We start from the raw sequence: 14,422 nt of genomic DNA, 5'->3' as shown, positions 1-14,422 counted from the left end.
GTCTATCTGTCTCTTTTACAGTCTATGGTCTGTCTTTCAGTAACACGCGATTCGCGCCAACAGCCAAAAATATCTCAAGAGCCACAAAAAAGGCGATTTTACAAGTTGAGTGCAACATAAAAGAACAACAAAGAAATAATCTTACCTTGAACAGTTTCCTTCTTTAGCACACGCAGACGAAGAGATTCAGTCGGTTGACCGCAGCGCTTTCTGCAGGAGTTTGAATGAGGCTCGTTGAAGATGCTCCGCCCCCATGTGCTGTTTTTTACAGTATTAGGCCGTTTTTCTCAGGAACAAACCTTTTTACTGTTAAGTGCTGTAAATTTACTCCAAGTAATTAATTTACCAACCATTAGCTGTAAATTTACAGGATTTAACTGTTTATTGAAATTACGGTGTTTTACTGTTGGAATTTGGCTGTAAATTTACAGCCATTTTTTACAGTGCATATATAAAATTCAGTTCCCAAACCATCTATTCCTGGACTTTTCTTTTTATTCAGTTGATTTATAGCTCTTTCAATCTCTTCTTCTCTGATTTCTTGGTCACATTCTTTTTTGTCTTCATCACTTACTTTTGCTTTTATCTGATTCAACAATTTCTTTTTTTCTCCCTCTTCCACACCTCTTGCACTAAATAGATCCTCATAAAAATACTTTATTTCCTCTAAAATTTTTTCATTCCCTTCTACAATTTCCCCATTTTTTCCTCTTATTTCTTTTATCGTTTCAGCTTTCCCTTTCTTTTTTTCCAGATCAAAAAAGAATTTTGTACATTTTTCTCCTTCCACCACATATTTTGCTTTGCTTCTTAGCCTCGCTCCCTCATATTCTTTTTCTTCTATTTCTTTCAGATTTCCCTCTATTTCCTTTATCTTCTGTATGTCTTTATTTTCTTTATTCAATTCCTTTTCCAAACTTTCTTTTATTTCTCTTTCATTGTATCTTTTACATTTTTGCATTAATCGACAATATCTGATTGAGAATTTTTTGATTAAAAACTTTACATTCTCCCACCATATTCTCTTATCCTCTTCATACATTCCATTTTCCCTTTCTTTTTCTATAATTTCTTTAACTTTTGCAACATAATCTTCATTCTTTAAAATCCGCGTATTTAAAATCCATACTCCCGGCCCCCTTTGCTTTTTACTCCAGTCTACAATAAAAAATAAAAACTTGTGATAACTAAAACTTGTTTCCTCATACTTAATCTTTTCAATAAAATTCTCCACATTTCTACTACATAAAACAAAATCAATTCTAGTTTGGCATACAAAACTTCCCACTATTTGTCTCCTTGAAAATTCTTTTTTCTGTTCATTCCTTTCTCTCCACACATCTATCATATTATTTCCCTCCATTAATGCTTTTAATTCTTTCCTTCCCGTATCAGTTTTAAAAACAATTCCCTCAGCCATATCTTGTTTACTAAAAACTGTATTAAAATCCCCCATCATTATTATTTCTTTATACTTATTTACAATATTTCTTAAAACATTAAAAAACTCTTTCTTTTCCTTCTCCTCCACTGGTGCATGTACATTTACTAAAATCAAGTCTCTTCCTTCATATTTTGTCCCTACTACCATACATTTCCCCAACCTGTCCTTGTACACAACTTTACTCACTTTAAAAACATCATCCTTCATTAAAAAAGCCACACCTCTCCCAAACCTCCCATCTCCATTATTATATAAAATACCACCCTCCCATCTCTTTTTAAAATCAATCATAACATTTTCTCTCCAGTTTGTTTCTTGTAAAGCAATAATATCTTCCCTTTTACATTTCTCTTTCACTTTTTCAAATTTTCCAATGTCCAACAGTCCTCTTGCATTAAAAGTAACACAACTTAAAACCATTAAAAGAAAGACAAATAAATACTTAAAAACCATTATTCACCATTTTCTCCTTCCAAGCCCCTTAACACATCATATCTGTTCATTTCAGTCATTATTTTTTTCCTTGCACCTTCCAAATTTGGTTTTACCTTCAATGTTCTTCTTCTTCTTTGTCCTCTCCCCCCTCTGTCTTTGTCCATGTTGTCCACCTTTATTTTTTCCTCACTGTCCATTTCTTTATTTTGATCCATCTTTCCATTTCCATCCCTCTCCTCGTCCTCCATGAAAGTATTAAAACTGTCCGATATTTCCATTTCAGTCCACTGAGTGTCCTGCTCCGTTGTTTGTTCATCATTCTTACTGTTGTGTTTTTCTCTTTCTCCTTCTTCACTGTTGCTCTGTTCTTCTTCCTCTTGTCGTTCATCACTTTGTCCATCCTCCTCGTTGTTTCCTTCATGCACCTGTCCGCCCACCTGTTTTTCCCTTCCTCCTTCCTCTCCCTCCATCCAGCATTCACATTTATTTAAAATCTCTTGACACTCCGGGCACCTAACCACATTGCAATCCCTTGCAAAGTGTCCCCTCTCCTCACATTTGTAGCACGTAAATGTCGGGCATTCTTTTAGCAAGTGGTCCATGCTCATGCACAGCCTACAGGTTTTCACCTGATGGCTGTGCATCACCCGGAAGTACTGCTGGCCCTCGGCTGTCTCAAGCCTCGTGCTGTATGGCAGGGATGCCACCTCCTTGGGGAATCTGACTTTAAGGAACCTTGTCCCGTCCTCAATATCGGTGCCCGGGTAGCATCTCCTTTTAATTTGACTCATAGGCTCAACACCCCAACCCTCCAATTTTTCTAAAATTTTTCCATCATCCAGGTAGACGGGCAGGTGCATGAAGGAAACAACATAACGATTTTGCAGGTTTTTCACTTCACACATCACTCCTTTAACTTCCAGTCCTTCAATTAGTTTATCACGTTTCCTCTTTTTCCATCGTCAGTTCATATTCCTTGCCTTGTCTTGGTCTTAGAGCTAAAATTTTGCCATGTCCACATTGTTCTTTTACCACTTTAATGATGTCCTCTGCTCTCACTTCATTCACTTTTTCCACGTTCACGATCACAGTAGCCTCTTTCAAATATTTCCGTTCAACAAACTTATTTCTTACTTCTTGAATTTTCTCCTTTCCAGCTCGTAGTCGTTTATCCAGTCCAGAATCGTTTGCCATACGTGTTCCTCGTGCCAGTCCAGAGTCATTTGCTGTGCGTTTTCCTCCAGCCAGTCCAGTGTCGTTTGCCATGCGTGGTCCTCCTGCCATTCCAGTGTCGTTTACCATACGTGTTTCTCCAGCCAGTCCTGCGTCGTAATCCATTATCCGTCCGAAAAAAAGAGAAAAAAGAAAAAAGAAAAAGGCTTAACCACCCTCCAGCCAGCAGAAGCTGCTGTTAGGTGGTTTAACTGAAACAAACAAACAAAAAAAAACTAACTCAAAGTAAAAAGAAACTCACAAAACAAACAAACAAAATAACACAAAATGGTGGAGAGCCTTCCTCTCCAAACTGCAGCCAAACAACTTCCTTGAGACTCAATAGCGCCCTCAGAGTGGTATGGCCGTAAGCGAAATCTGCTGCCAAGAGTAGGCTATTTAAGACATTCTTTATATTTTCAGAAAAAAACATAAAGCTTACAGCACCTGGTATTCCCAGGCGGTCTCCCATCCAAGTACTAACCATGCCCGACTCTGCTTAGCTTCCGAGATCAGACGAGATCGGGCGTGCTCAGAGTGGTATGGCCGGAAGCGAAAACTGCTGCCAAGAGTGGGCTATTTAAGACATTCTTTATACTTTCAGAAAAACATAAAGCTTACAGCACCTGGTATTCCCAGGCGGTCTCCCATCCAAGTACTAACCAGGCCCTACTCTGCTTAGCTTTCGAGATCAGACGAGATCGGGCGTGCTCAGAGTGGTATGGCTGTAAGCGAAAACTGCTGCCAAGAGTGGGCTACTTAAGGTATTCAGACACTCTTTTTTTTTTTTTTTTTTTTTTTGAAACAAAACATAAAGCTTACAGCACCTGGTATTCCCAGGCGGTCTCCCATCCAAGTACTAACCAGGCCCTACTCTGCTTAGCTTCCGAGATCAGACGAGATCGGGCGTGCTCAGAGTGGTATGGCCGTAAGCGAAAACTGCTGCCAAGAGTGGGCTATTTAAGACATTCTTTATACTTTCAGAAAAACATAAAGCTTACAGCACCTGGTATTCCCAGGCGGTCTCCCATCCAAGTACTAACCAGGCCCTACTCTGCTTAGCTTCCGAGATCAGACGAGATCGGGCGTGCTCTTTTTTTTTTTTATCTTTTTTATTTTCCTTTCAATTCACAAATTTTCATTACAATATTTAATTACATATATACAGAGCTCTTCATTAACATGACCTTCTGAAAATCAATTTTCCTCTTTGCAAAAAAAAACACACACAAATCTTTTATCATGTACTGAATTTGCAATTCTCAACCAACAGGCTTTTCTTTTTACCAATTAAAACATATGTTTCCCTCCGCCTCTTGAAATATGAAGTTGCTTGTATTTACAAAGAAATCTTTCACCTCTTTTTGTCCATATTTGCAAATAAGCTCTACATCTCTCTTTGTTATAAACTTAAATACATCTTTTATTTTTACCTTCCTCCCCTCGAAATGAGCATAGTTCCTTCTTAGAACCACTGCTAATCTTGCATGACTTAATACATAATTAACAAGGCAATTTCCCGTTCTTTTCCTTTTCCCAAAGATCCCAAACAAAAACATTTTCCCCCATTCCTCCTCTGTTTCAACTCTCACACCCCAGTTTTCTATTAACAATCTTTTTAAAAAATCAAAAAAATCAACCAAAGCTTCACATCTCAAAAAGTAATGCAGAAAACTCTCATGGCCATTATTACACACATCGCACATTGCATTTATCTCATTATTTATTTTATTAAACACCACATTTGTGTAGATTCTATTATGTCTTAACAAGAAATCATTGTTTTCACACTCTATACTGTTATATTTTATATTCAAGTTTGACCATATTTTTTTCACATCTAAATCTTCAAAAACTCTTTTCCACACTTTTTCTGCTGCTGGCTCCTTTATAACATCAACAATTAGTCTCCTATATACATTCTTTACACTCATATTTTTGATTTTATACTTCTCACCATCATCAAGTATATACATCTCTGGCATACATTGTTCTTTCTCAGGTGCACATTCACTTTTAATCACATTAACCCACTGTAAAGGTATGCTTGATTTAATCTTTTCATATAATTTCTCCACTTTCTCTCTGTTTTCCATTCCCTCCAAATCACACACAGAATCATAAATACAATTATTTCTAAGAAATCCTGGGATAACTTCATACATAATATCCTTTACTTGTTTTATGCCTCCTTCTATGAATTTATGCTCATATAATGTTTTATTTCCATGTTTAAATTTTTCATTTAGAAACAGTGGTAAATTTTTAATCATATGTATGTCTTCACATTCATAGTCTGTTTTAGGCAGGAACTGCCTCCATGCCTCTAATACCTCCCGGTATATTTCTGGTATTCCTCCCGTCATTGATTGTTTAAAGCCCATATACCAGCCATTTTCCCCTATTCCTCCCACATCATCAATGTATTTCCTTAAAAATTCCTTCCACCCATAATCCCATCTCCCTCCCATATATTTTATCACTGTTTTTATTCTCATTGCAGTTCTTTTTGTTTCTAAGTCCATCAAGTTTAGACCTCCTTCCCAACTCTTTCCCACCAGTGTTTTCTGTGCAATTTTCACCCCCTTCCCCTCCCATATAAAATCACATACAATTTTATTCAGCTCATTCATTACCCACCCTGGCATTTCAATTACACTCATTACATAAACACATACTGACAACAACAGACTATTTACTACTATTACTTTCCCTTTCAATTTTAATTTCCTCCCTTTCCACACTGCACATACTGTTCTTATTTTGTTAATCACTCCAGTCCAAGTCGTATCTCTTGCCTCTTTTCCTTCCACCCCTAAATAAACACCCAATACCTTCATATATTTTTCCTCCACTCTTACCCCTACATCTACCCTCTCTATCTTCCCTATGTACATTAATTCTGACTTCTCCTTATTTATTTTTGCTCCTGATGCCTTCCCGTACTGTCCCACTATCTCAAGAACTCTTTTTATACTATTCCCTTCCCTCACTGTAATTGTGGTATCATCCGCATACTGATTTATGGTGCATGTTCCTCCATACGGCAACTTGATCCCTACTACCCTTTTGTCTTTTTTAATTAAGATGGCTAAAGGCTCAACTGAAATGGCATACAATAATGCAGATAGAGGACATCCCTGTCTCACTGACCTCCCAACCTCAAACATATCTGTTAATACTCCATTAATTTTTACACAGCTCTTTGCACCCTTATATAGTTTCTTCACCCATCCCACCATATTCTTTCCAAAACCAAACTTCTCTAATACCCTAAATAAATATTCATGCTCTACCCTATCAAATGCTTTGTTCCAATCTATCCCTAATACTATTCCTCCTTCCTTATCATGTTTCATATACTCTATCACGTCTCTGATTGTCCCTATTGTGTCTGCTATATCCCTACCTGGTATACTATAACTCTGTGTTGGTTGCACTATACCCCCTATCACTCTTTTAACTCTGTTTGCTAGAATTTTAGTCAATATTTTATAAATCAACATTTAGTAGACTAATTGGTCTGTAATTCTCAATATCTAATCTATTCCCTTTCTTATAGACCAACGCTATCACTCCTTCTACCATTCTGTTTTGCACTACCCCTGTTCTTTCAATCCCCTTAAACACTTCTACTAATATTGGCGCTACTCTTTCCTTGTATACTTTATACCATTCTATGCCTATCCCATCGTTCCCTGGACTTTTTCCGCTTTTTAGCCCCCCTATTGCCTCTTTCACTTCTTCCTCTTCTATCTCCCTATCACACCACGCCTCATCATCCTTGCTTAAAACATTCTCTATGCTCTCTAATACCTCATCCATACTTCTCTCATCCACTCCTCCCCTTTTATATAACTCTTCATAAAATCCCTGCACTCTTTCTAATATCTCTACATAATCTTTTGTTGTCTTGCCCTCTTTTGTATTTATTTCATTTATATATGTTTTACTTTGTCTTCTTTTCTCTAATCCTAAAAAATATCCTGTACATTTTTCACCTTCTAATGCATATTTCGCTTTGCTTCTTAATATCGCTCATCTACATTTCTCCCTCTCATATTTTTCTAGTGCCACCTTAATCTCTATATATTTTTCCATACTATATCCTTCTTCATCTTCTGCCTTATCTAGTTCTTCCCTCAGTCTTTCTCTCAGCACTCTTTCTTCCTTCATCTCCTTTGCTCTTCTTTTCTTGCTATATTTTATGCTAATTGCTTTGATTTGATCTTTTATTGCCTCCCATCTTTCCCCTATCCTGTCATCTAATTCATCATTATTTTTATACTCATTTATCCTCTCATTTTCTGCATTTAATAACCGTTTTATTTGTATCTCATATTCTTCCTCCTCAATATATCCTGCATTCAATATCCACATCCCTCCTCCTGCCCCCTCATTCCCCATCTTGATTCTGAACCTAACACCATCGTGATCACTTAAACTATTTTCTTGATGCTTTATCCCGTCTATATATCTAATTATTTCTTCCTTTACTAACACTAAATCTATTCTGCTCTGTTTCAATACCCCTTCTCTTAACTGTCTCCTAGTGAACTCCCTTTTCCCTGGATTTTCATACCTCCACACGTCAATTAACCCTTTTTCTCTTATTGTCTCCATCAACATTCCCCTTGATTTCTCCCATCTAAATTTTACTCCCTTGCCAACGTCTAATCTACTGCATTTTATATTGAAATCTCCCACTATAATGCATTTTCCAACCACTAACCCTTTTAACTCTTCTATAATTTCTCTTCTGTCTAATTCTATGTTTGGAACATATATATTTATCAGCCTAAAATCTATATTTTCATATATAAATTCAACCACCAGAATTCTTCCCCTCTGATCCTTATACACTTCTCTTATATTTTCTACACTATCTTTTTTAATTAGTATTGCCACACCTCTTGCATTATTTGCTCCATTGTTGTAATATATGTCCCCTCTCCACTCTTCCCTCATCTCCCTCACCTTATCCTCTTCCCAGTTTGTTTCTTGTATGCAAATTATGTCACTCCTATATATGAATAGTAACTCTTTCATCTTCCTTTTATCCCTTAACCCATTTATGTTTATTGAGGTTACACTGGCCATGAGAGTCACCAAGAGAAAAAAAAAAAACTATAATTAGATAAAATATTTAAACAAATATCACATAACCGGCCGCGGTTCTTTAGTCTGTTCAACATGTTCTCTGTCCATCTCAGACTTTCTCTTTGAACTCAATCTTCTTATTTTCTCCTTCAGTCCTTCTCTTTTTCCTTCTTTTCTCTTTATTCCACTTCTACTTTCCCTCAATTCTTGGACATTTTCTTTCTTTTTTTCTTCTCCACCTATTTCCTCCTCATCATTTCCTCCTTTCTCCATCTCTTCCTCGCTCTCTCCTGACTGCTCCATCTGCTCCTCACGATCCTCCTCTTCACTGATACTTTCAGCTCTATCTCGCCATTCCATTTTGTCTCTTCTTTCACCATCCTCAACTCCATCTTTCCCTTGTTCACCAACATCTTCAGTTGTCCTTTCCTCCTGCTCTTCAGGCATGTTTCCTCTTTCGTCATCTCCTTGTCTTTCCATATCCTCCCTCTCCACTCCCACCCGTTCTCCACAGTCTCTTGCATAGTGTCCCCCCCCGCCACACTTGAAGCACTTTAAATCAGGACATTCTTTGAATATGTGCCCCGGCTTGATGCACAATCTACAAACCCGCACTTGTCTGTCATGGATCACGCGGAAATATTCAGTGCTTCTTAGTGTCTCAAATTTTGTAGAGTATGGGAGCGAACATACCTCTTCCGTGAAGCGGACTTTTAAAAACCGCGTTCCATCTACAGTATCAGTTCCGGGCCATACCCGACGCTTGATTGATGACAGTGGTCTTACTCCCCACTCTTCCAGCTTGGAGAGTATCTTCTCGTCTTCCAAGTAGACTGGCAAATTGATAAAGGACACCACCATGTCATTATTTACAATGTCTCTGGCGTGTACCATCACCCCTTGTACCCTCACTCCATCCATTAATTTCTCCTTTGCCTCTACATCCTTCATTGTGAGTTCAAAGCTCCTTTCACCTCTCACTCTGCAGCCGATAACCTCTCCACACTCCTTCTTTATGCCCTTCAATAATTCCAGCATTGAAATTTTTTCTGTTCCCTCCACCTCCACCTCCACAGTCAACTCCTTGCTATATTTCTCTCTTGATGGTCCTTGTATTCCTCTGCTGTTTTCTTCTCTCTCTTTCCTTGAATCTCTTATTACTTTACATGTCTCTGGTTGCTTTTGGATCAATGTTTGTTTGCCTTCTCCTTTTCTTTTCACCATATCTTCGCTCTTTTCATTGATACTTTTCCTTAAAGTTACTTGCTCTGTTTCCTTGTTTGTAGCCATGATGTTCATCTGCAGCATAGCATGGACAGAAAAAAAGTTCTGGGTCCCCCAAACAGACTAAGCTGTTGGGGGAATTTGTCAGGATTAAACCTGACTTCCCAACAAATAAAATTCCCAAAAACAAAAAAATAAAAAACCAAATCAAACTTACTGAAAACAAAAGTTTTAAACAAACACTTGATAGCTTCCTTTTGCCGCTCTGCTCTCTGGACTGTACCACTATGCGTGCTCAGAGTGGTATGGCCGTAAGCGAAAACTGCTGCCAAGAGTGGGCTATTTAAGACATTCTTTATACTTTCAGAAAAACATAAAGCTTACAGCACCTGGTATTCCCAGGCGGTCTCCCATCCAAGTACTAACCAGGCCCTACTCTGCTTAGCTTCCGAGATCAGACGAGATCGGGTGTGCTCAGAGTGGTATGGCCGTAAGCGAAAACTGCTGCCAAGAGTGGGCTATTTAAGACATTCTTTATACTTTCAGAAAAACATAAAGCTTACAGCACCTGGTATTCCCAGGCGGTCTCCCATTCAAGTACTAACCAGGCCCTACTCTGCTTAGCTTCCGAGATCAGACGAGATCGGGCGTGCTCAGAGTGGTATGGCCGTAAGCGAAAACTGCTGCCAAGAGTGGGCTATTTAAGACATTCTTTATACTTTCAGAAAAACATAAAGCTTACAGCACCTGGTATTCCCAGGCGGTCTCCCATCCAAGTACTAACCAGGCCCTACTCTGCTTAGCTTCCGAGATAAGACGAGATCAGGCGTGCAAAGAGTGGTATGGCCGTAAGCGAAAACTGCTGCCAAGAGTGGGCTATTTAAGACATTCTTTATACTTTCAGAAAAACATAAAGCTTACAGCACCTGGTATTCCCAGGCGGTCTCCCATCCAAGTACTAACCAGGCCCTACTCTGCTTAGCTTCCGAGATCAGACGAGATTGGGCGTGCTCAGAGTGGTATGGCCGTAAGCGAAAACTGCTGCCAAGAGTGGGCTACTTAAGGTATTCAGACACTCTTTTTTTTTTTTTTTTTTTTTTTTGAAACAAAACATAAAGCTTACAGCACCTGGTATTCCCAGGCGGTCTCCCATCCAAGTACTAACCAGGCCCTACTCTGCTTAGCTTCCGAGATCAGACGAGATCGGGCGTGCTCAGAGTGGTATGGCCGTAAGCGAAAACTGCTGCCAAGAGTGGGCTATTTAAGACATTCTTTATACTTTCAGAAAAACATAAAGCTTACAGCACCTGGTATTCCCAGGCGTTCTCCCATTCAAGTACTAACCAGGCCCTACTCTGCTTAGCTTCCGAGATCAGACGAGATCGGGCGTGCTTTTTTTTTTTTTTTTTTTTTTTTTTTTTTAATTTATTTAGTATATAAATACAATTAATAATAAAATACTTATACAAACATCTTCCATATAACATTCACATCTTAAAATAAATCTTTCAAAAAGATATTTCCATTCCATATTTCATTAAGATATTTTGCACTTGAAAAGAAAACATTTTAAAAAACACTTCTTCTTTTCCTTCCATTCTCCAATAATTACACAATGTAAACATAATCTTCCACCAAATTCTTAAACAGCTTCCACACATCTATATAAACATTCTTAATTTTAACCAAATTCCTTCTTTTCCAAATTGCTTTTTTAGCTAGAACACATAACAAATTTATCATAGTTTTGTTTTCGTCATTTTCACCTAGACCCAACATAAAATTTTTTTCCCATTCTTGTTCTTCTCTTCCCCCTCTTAAAACATTCACAATTTCTTTTAAAACTTTTAAAAAGGATCTTAAATTCTCACATAGTAAAAACAAATGTAACAATCCTTCATCTTGCTTTTTACATACTTTACACATTGCAGTTGGTTCTTTCTTCATAATACACAGTCTCATTTCTGAAAAAATCACATTGTGTCTTATAAAATAATCAAGACATTCCAAATCCGCGCTCACCATTACTCCTCTCATGTTTCTCCAAATCTCTTCTTCTTTCAAACCATTAAAATGTCTTAACCACAAATTATTCGAAATTGGTTTCTTAAGAACCTCCTCCCTAAAAATCTGATAAAACATTTTTACATTTCCTAATCTAAAATCCATAATTTTATTTTGGGCTGTAAAAAAGACTTCAATATTTCCTTCTTTCTTGTCCTTCTTCTGAATTTCATTCAACCATGCTTTTGGAATGGCATTTTTCATTTCTTCATATTGTTTCTTAACACTTCTTATATCATATTCTTCTTTAGCCTCCTCCAATTCATCAATAATTACTTGAACTGGTAGAAACCCATCTTTTACCTCATATAATATGTCCTTCATTTTTGTAATCCCAACTTGCCACCATTTTTTAAAGAAAATTTCTCTCCCATTAATCTCAACATGCTTATTAAAAAACAATGGCTGATTTAAAATCATTTCCCGTCCTTCTGGTTTAAAATGTACCTTTGACAGAAAAAGACCCCAAGCTTTTAAAATCTCTTTGTAAAAATCAGGTGCCTCTTTAAACATCCATTCTTTCATTTTCATCCATAAAACACTGTCTCCCAAATTTATCCCTCCACATTTGTTTAAAAAATACTTCATTGTTTCTTTCCATTCTCCTTTTTCTTCTTTATTCAGATATTTTTTCACCACTTTGATTCTCATACTTTTTTTCTTAAGTTCAACATCAGCCAACCCCATTCCTCCTTTATCTGTCGGACCAATCAAAGTGTTGTAAGCAATTCTTGGGGGCTTTTTCTCCCAAATAAAATCTAAAACATATCTTTTTAACCTCATTTCTACCCATCTTGGTACCGCGACCACAGTTAAAATATACCACATTTTAGATAACATTAAAACATTAACCACTAAAATCTTTCCTTTCAGACTTAAAGCTCTTCCTCTCCAAAATCTTAACCTTTTTTCCATTTCCCCTACTACCATTTCCCACATTCTGTCCCTTGCCCCTTTCTCATCCTTTCCTAAAGTAACACCTAAAATTTTTGTTTCATGTACCTCCTCAAAATTAAAAATCTCGGCTAAACTCTGTACTCTGCCAAATTTCATATATACTGTTTTTTCCTCATTCACTTTTGCACCTGTGCCCTTACCATATTTCTCTACATTTTTCATTACCTCCTTCACACTTTTTAAATCCTTTAAAATCAATGTTGTGTCATCAGCGTACTGAAAAACCTTTTTCTCCTCTTTTGTTTCTTCTATTCTAATACCTTGTATATTTTTGTCCTTCTTAATCATCAACCCTAGCGGTTCTGCTACTAATGTGTACAACTGCGCAGAAAGAGGGCAACCCTGCTTAATTGATCTCGTAATTTTAATAGGTTCTGTTAAAAAGCCATTACATTTTACTTTCGTCATTACATTTTTATATAAAATTTTAATCCATTCATTAAAATTGTTCCCAAAACCAAATTGCCCTAAAACTGCGAATAAAAAACTATGTTCAACTCTATCAAAAGCTTTTTCAAAATCTAAGTTAATAATATACCCATTGTCTTGTCTTTCATTCAAAAAACTAATTATATCCCGTATCCCACTCGTTATGTCTGCAATGTCTCTTCCATTCACGCCATATGCTTGGTTTGTTATTATAATTTTTGGTAAAACCTTACTTAATCTGTTTGCTAAGACTTTAGCTAAAATTTTCAAATCAGTATTCAACATAGTTATGGGTCTAAAATTATTTAACATATTTTTATTTCCTTTTCTTTTATAAATTAATTTCATCAATCCCATACTCATCATTTGATCTAATTCTTTTTTCTTAAAAATTTCTTGATATACTTCTTTTAAAATTTCACATAATCTCTCCTTAAAAACTTTATAAAATTCATTGATTAATCCATCGATACCTGGACTTTTCTTTCCTTTCAGCATATTTATTGCTTGTAAAATTTCCTCTTTACTAATTTCCTTGTCACATTCTCTTTTATCCTCCTCACTTACTTTAGTTGTAATTAATTCTAATAAGTCATTTTTTTCTTTTTCATCTACTCCTTTAGTTACAAAAAGCTCTTCATAATATTCTTTTATTTCTTTTAGAATACCTTCAGTACCCTTAATCATTTCACCTTTTTTATTTTGTAGTTCTTTTATTACCTCTGACCGCCCCCTCTTTTTTTCCAGATCAAAGAAAAATTTTGTGCATTTTTCCCCTTCAATAGTGTATTTAGCTTTACTTCTTAACATAGCACCTCTACACTTTTCTTCCTCAATTTTCCTTAACTCCTCCTCCAACATAATTACTTTTTCTCTTTGTACTTCACCTTTATTTATCTCTTCCTTTATTTTCCTTTTTATTCCTATTTCTTTTCCTTTTTTTGCTCTCTGAATCATTTTGCTGTAATTTACAGAATTTTTTTTAATTTCATACTTTACGTTTTGCCACCATAGTCTTTTATCTTCTGAAAACATTTCATTCTCTTTCTCCTTTTCAATTAATTCTTCTATACTTATTCTATAATCTTCATTACTTAAAATTCCTGAATTTAAAACCCACACACCTGGTCCCCTTTTTTCATTATTAAAGTCAATTTTCCACAGAAGCATTTTATGATCACTCAAACTAGTGTCTTTGTAATAAGTATTTTCGATGAAACACTCCATATCCCTTTTACTTAAAATAAAATCTATTCTTGTCTGGCACATGAAATTTCCAACTAACTGTCTTCTTGAAAAGTCTCTTTTTCTTTGATTCGTTTCCCTCCAGACATCAATCAAATTTTCTTCTTCCATAATTTCTATTAAAATTTTTCTTCCAACATCTGTCTTAAAAACCATTCCATCTGCCATATCATATCTACTAAAAACAGTATTAAAATCACCAACAAACATTATATTTTCCCATTTCTCAGCTAAGGGTTTTAAATCTTCAAAAAACTCTTTTTTTTCTTTTTCCTGTGTAGGTGCATGCACGTTGATTATCACAAATTCATT

The 14,422-nt window shown here is 36.3% G+C and overlaps 8 non-coding genes across 8 annotated transcripts; all 8 read right to left on the bottom strand.

Annotated features, from left to right (window-relative positions):
- Positions 1-3,526: 3,526 nt before the first annotated feature.
- On the bottom strand, positions 3,527-3,645 carry LOC137005589 (5S ribosomal RNA). Its single transcript, XR_010892338.1, has one exon. It is a non-coding gene; the product is annotated as a 5S ribosomal RNA (ribosomal RNA).
- Positions 3,646-3,705: 60 nt separating this feature from the next.
- LOC137005575 (5S ribosomal RNA) lies at positions 3,706-3,824 on the bottom strand. Its single transcript, XR_010892325.1, has one exon. It is a non-coding gene; the product is annotated as a 5S ribosomal RNA (ribosomal RNA).
- Positions 3,825-3,906: 82 nt separating this feature from the next.
- Positions 3,907-4,025, bottom strand: LOC137005569 (5S ribosomal RNA). The gene has a single exon (XR_010892319.1). It is a non-coding gene; the product is annotated as a 5S ribosomal RNA (ribosomal RNA).
- A 5,767-nt stretch (positions 4,026-9,792) lies between these two features.
- LOC137005598 (5S ribosomal RNA) lies at positions 9,793-9,911 on the bottom strand. Its single transcript, XR_010892342.1, has one exon. It is a non-coding gene; the product is annotated as a 5S ribosomal RNA (ribosomal RNA).
- Positions 9,912-9,971: 60 nt separating this feature from the next.
- On the bottom strand, positions 9,972-10,090 carry LOC137005571 (5S ribosomal RNA). Its single transcript, XR_010892321.1, has one exon. It is a non-coding gene; the product is annotated as a 5S ribosomal RNA (ribosomal RNA).
- A 60-nt stretch (positions 10,091-10,150) lies between these two features.
- Positions 10,151-10,269, bottom strand: LOC137005590 (5S ribosomal RNA). Its single transcript, XR_010892339.1, has one exon. It is a non-coding gene; the product is annotated as a 5S ribosomal RNA (ribosomal RNA).
- A 60-nt stretch (positions 10,270-10,329) lies between these two features.
- LOC137005585 (5S ribosomal RNA) lies at positions 10,330-10,448 on the bottom strand. Its single transcript, XR_010892334.1, has one exon. It is a non-coding gene; the product is annotated as a 5S ribosomal RNA (ribosomal RNA).
- An 83-nt stretch (positions 10,449-10,531) lies between these two features.
- Positions 10,532-10,650, bottom strand: LOC137005567 (5S ribosomal RNA). The gene has a single exon (XR_010892318.1). It is a non-coding gene; the product is annotated as a 5S ribosomal RNA (ribosomal RNA).
- Between the last annotated feature and the right edge of the window lie 3,772 nt (positions 10,651-14,422).

The sequence above is a fragment of the Chanodichthys erythropterus genome, chromosome 17 (assembly GCF_024489055.1).
Source record: "Chanodichthys erythropterus isolate Z2021 chromosome 17, ASM2448905v1, whole genome shotgun sequence".
Taxonomy (NCBI): Eukaryota; Metazoa; Chordata; class Actinopteri; order Cypriniformes; family Xenocyprididae; genus Chanodichthys; species Chanodichthys erythropterus.
This window is presented reverse-complemented; position numbering and strand designations above follow the sequence as displayed.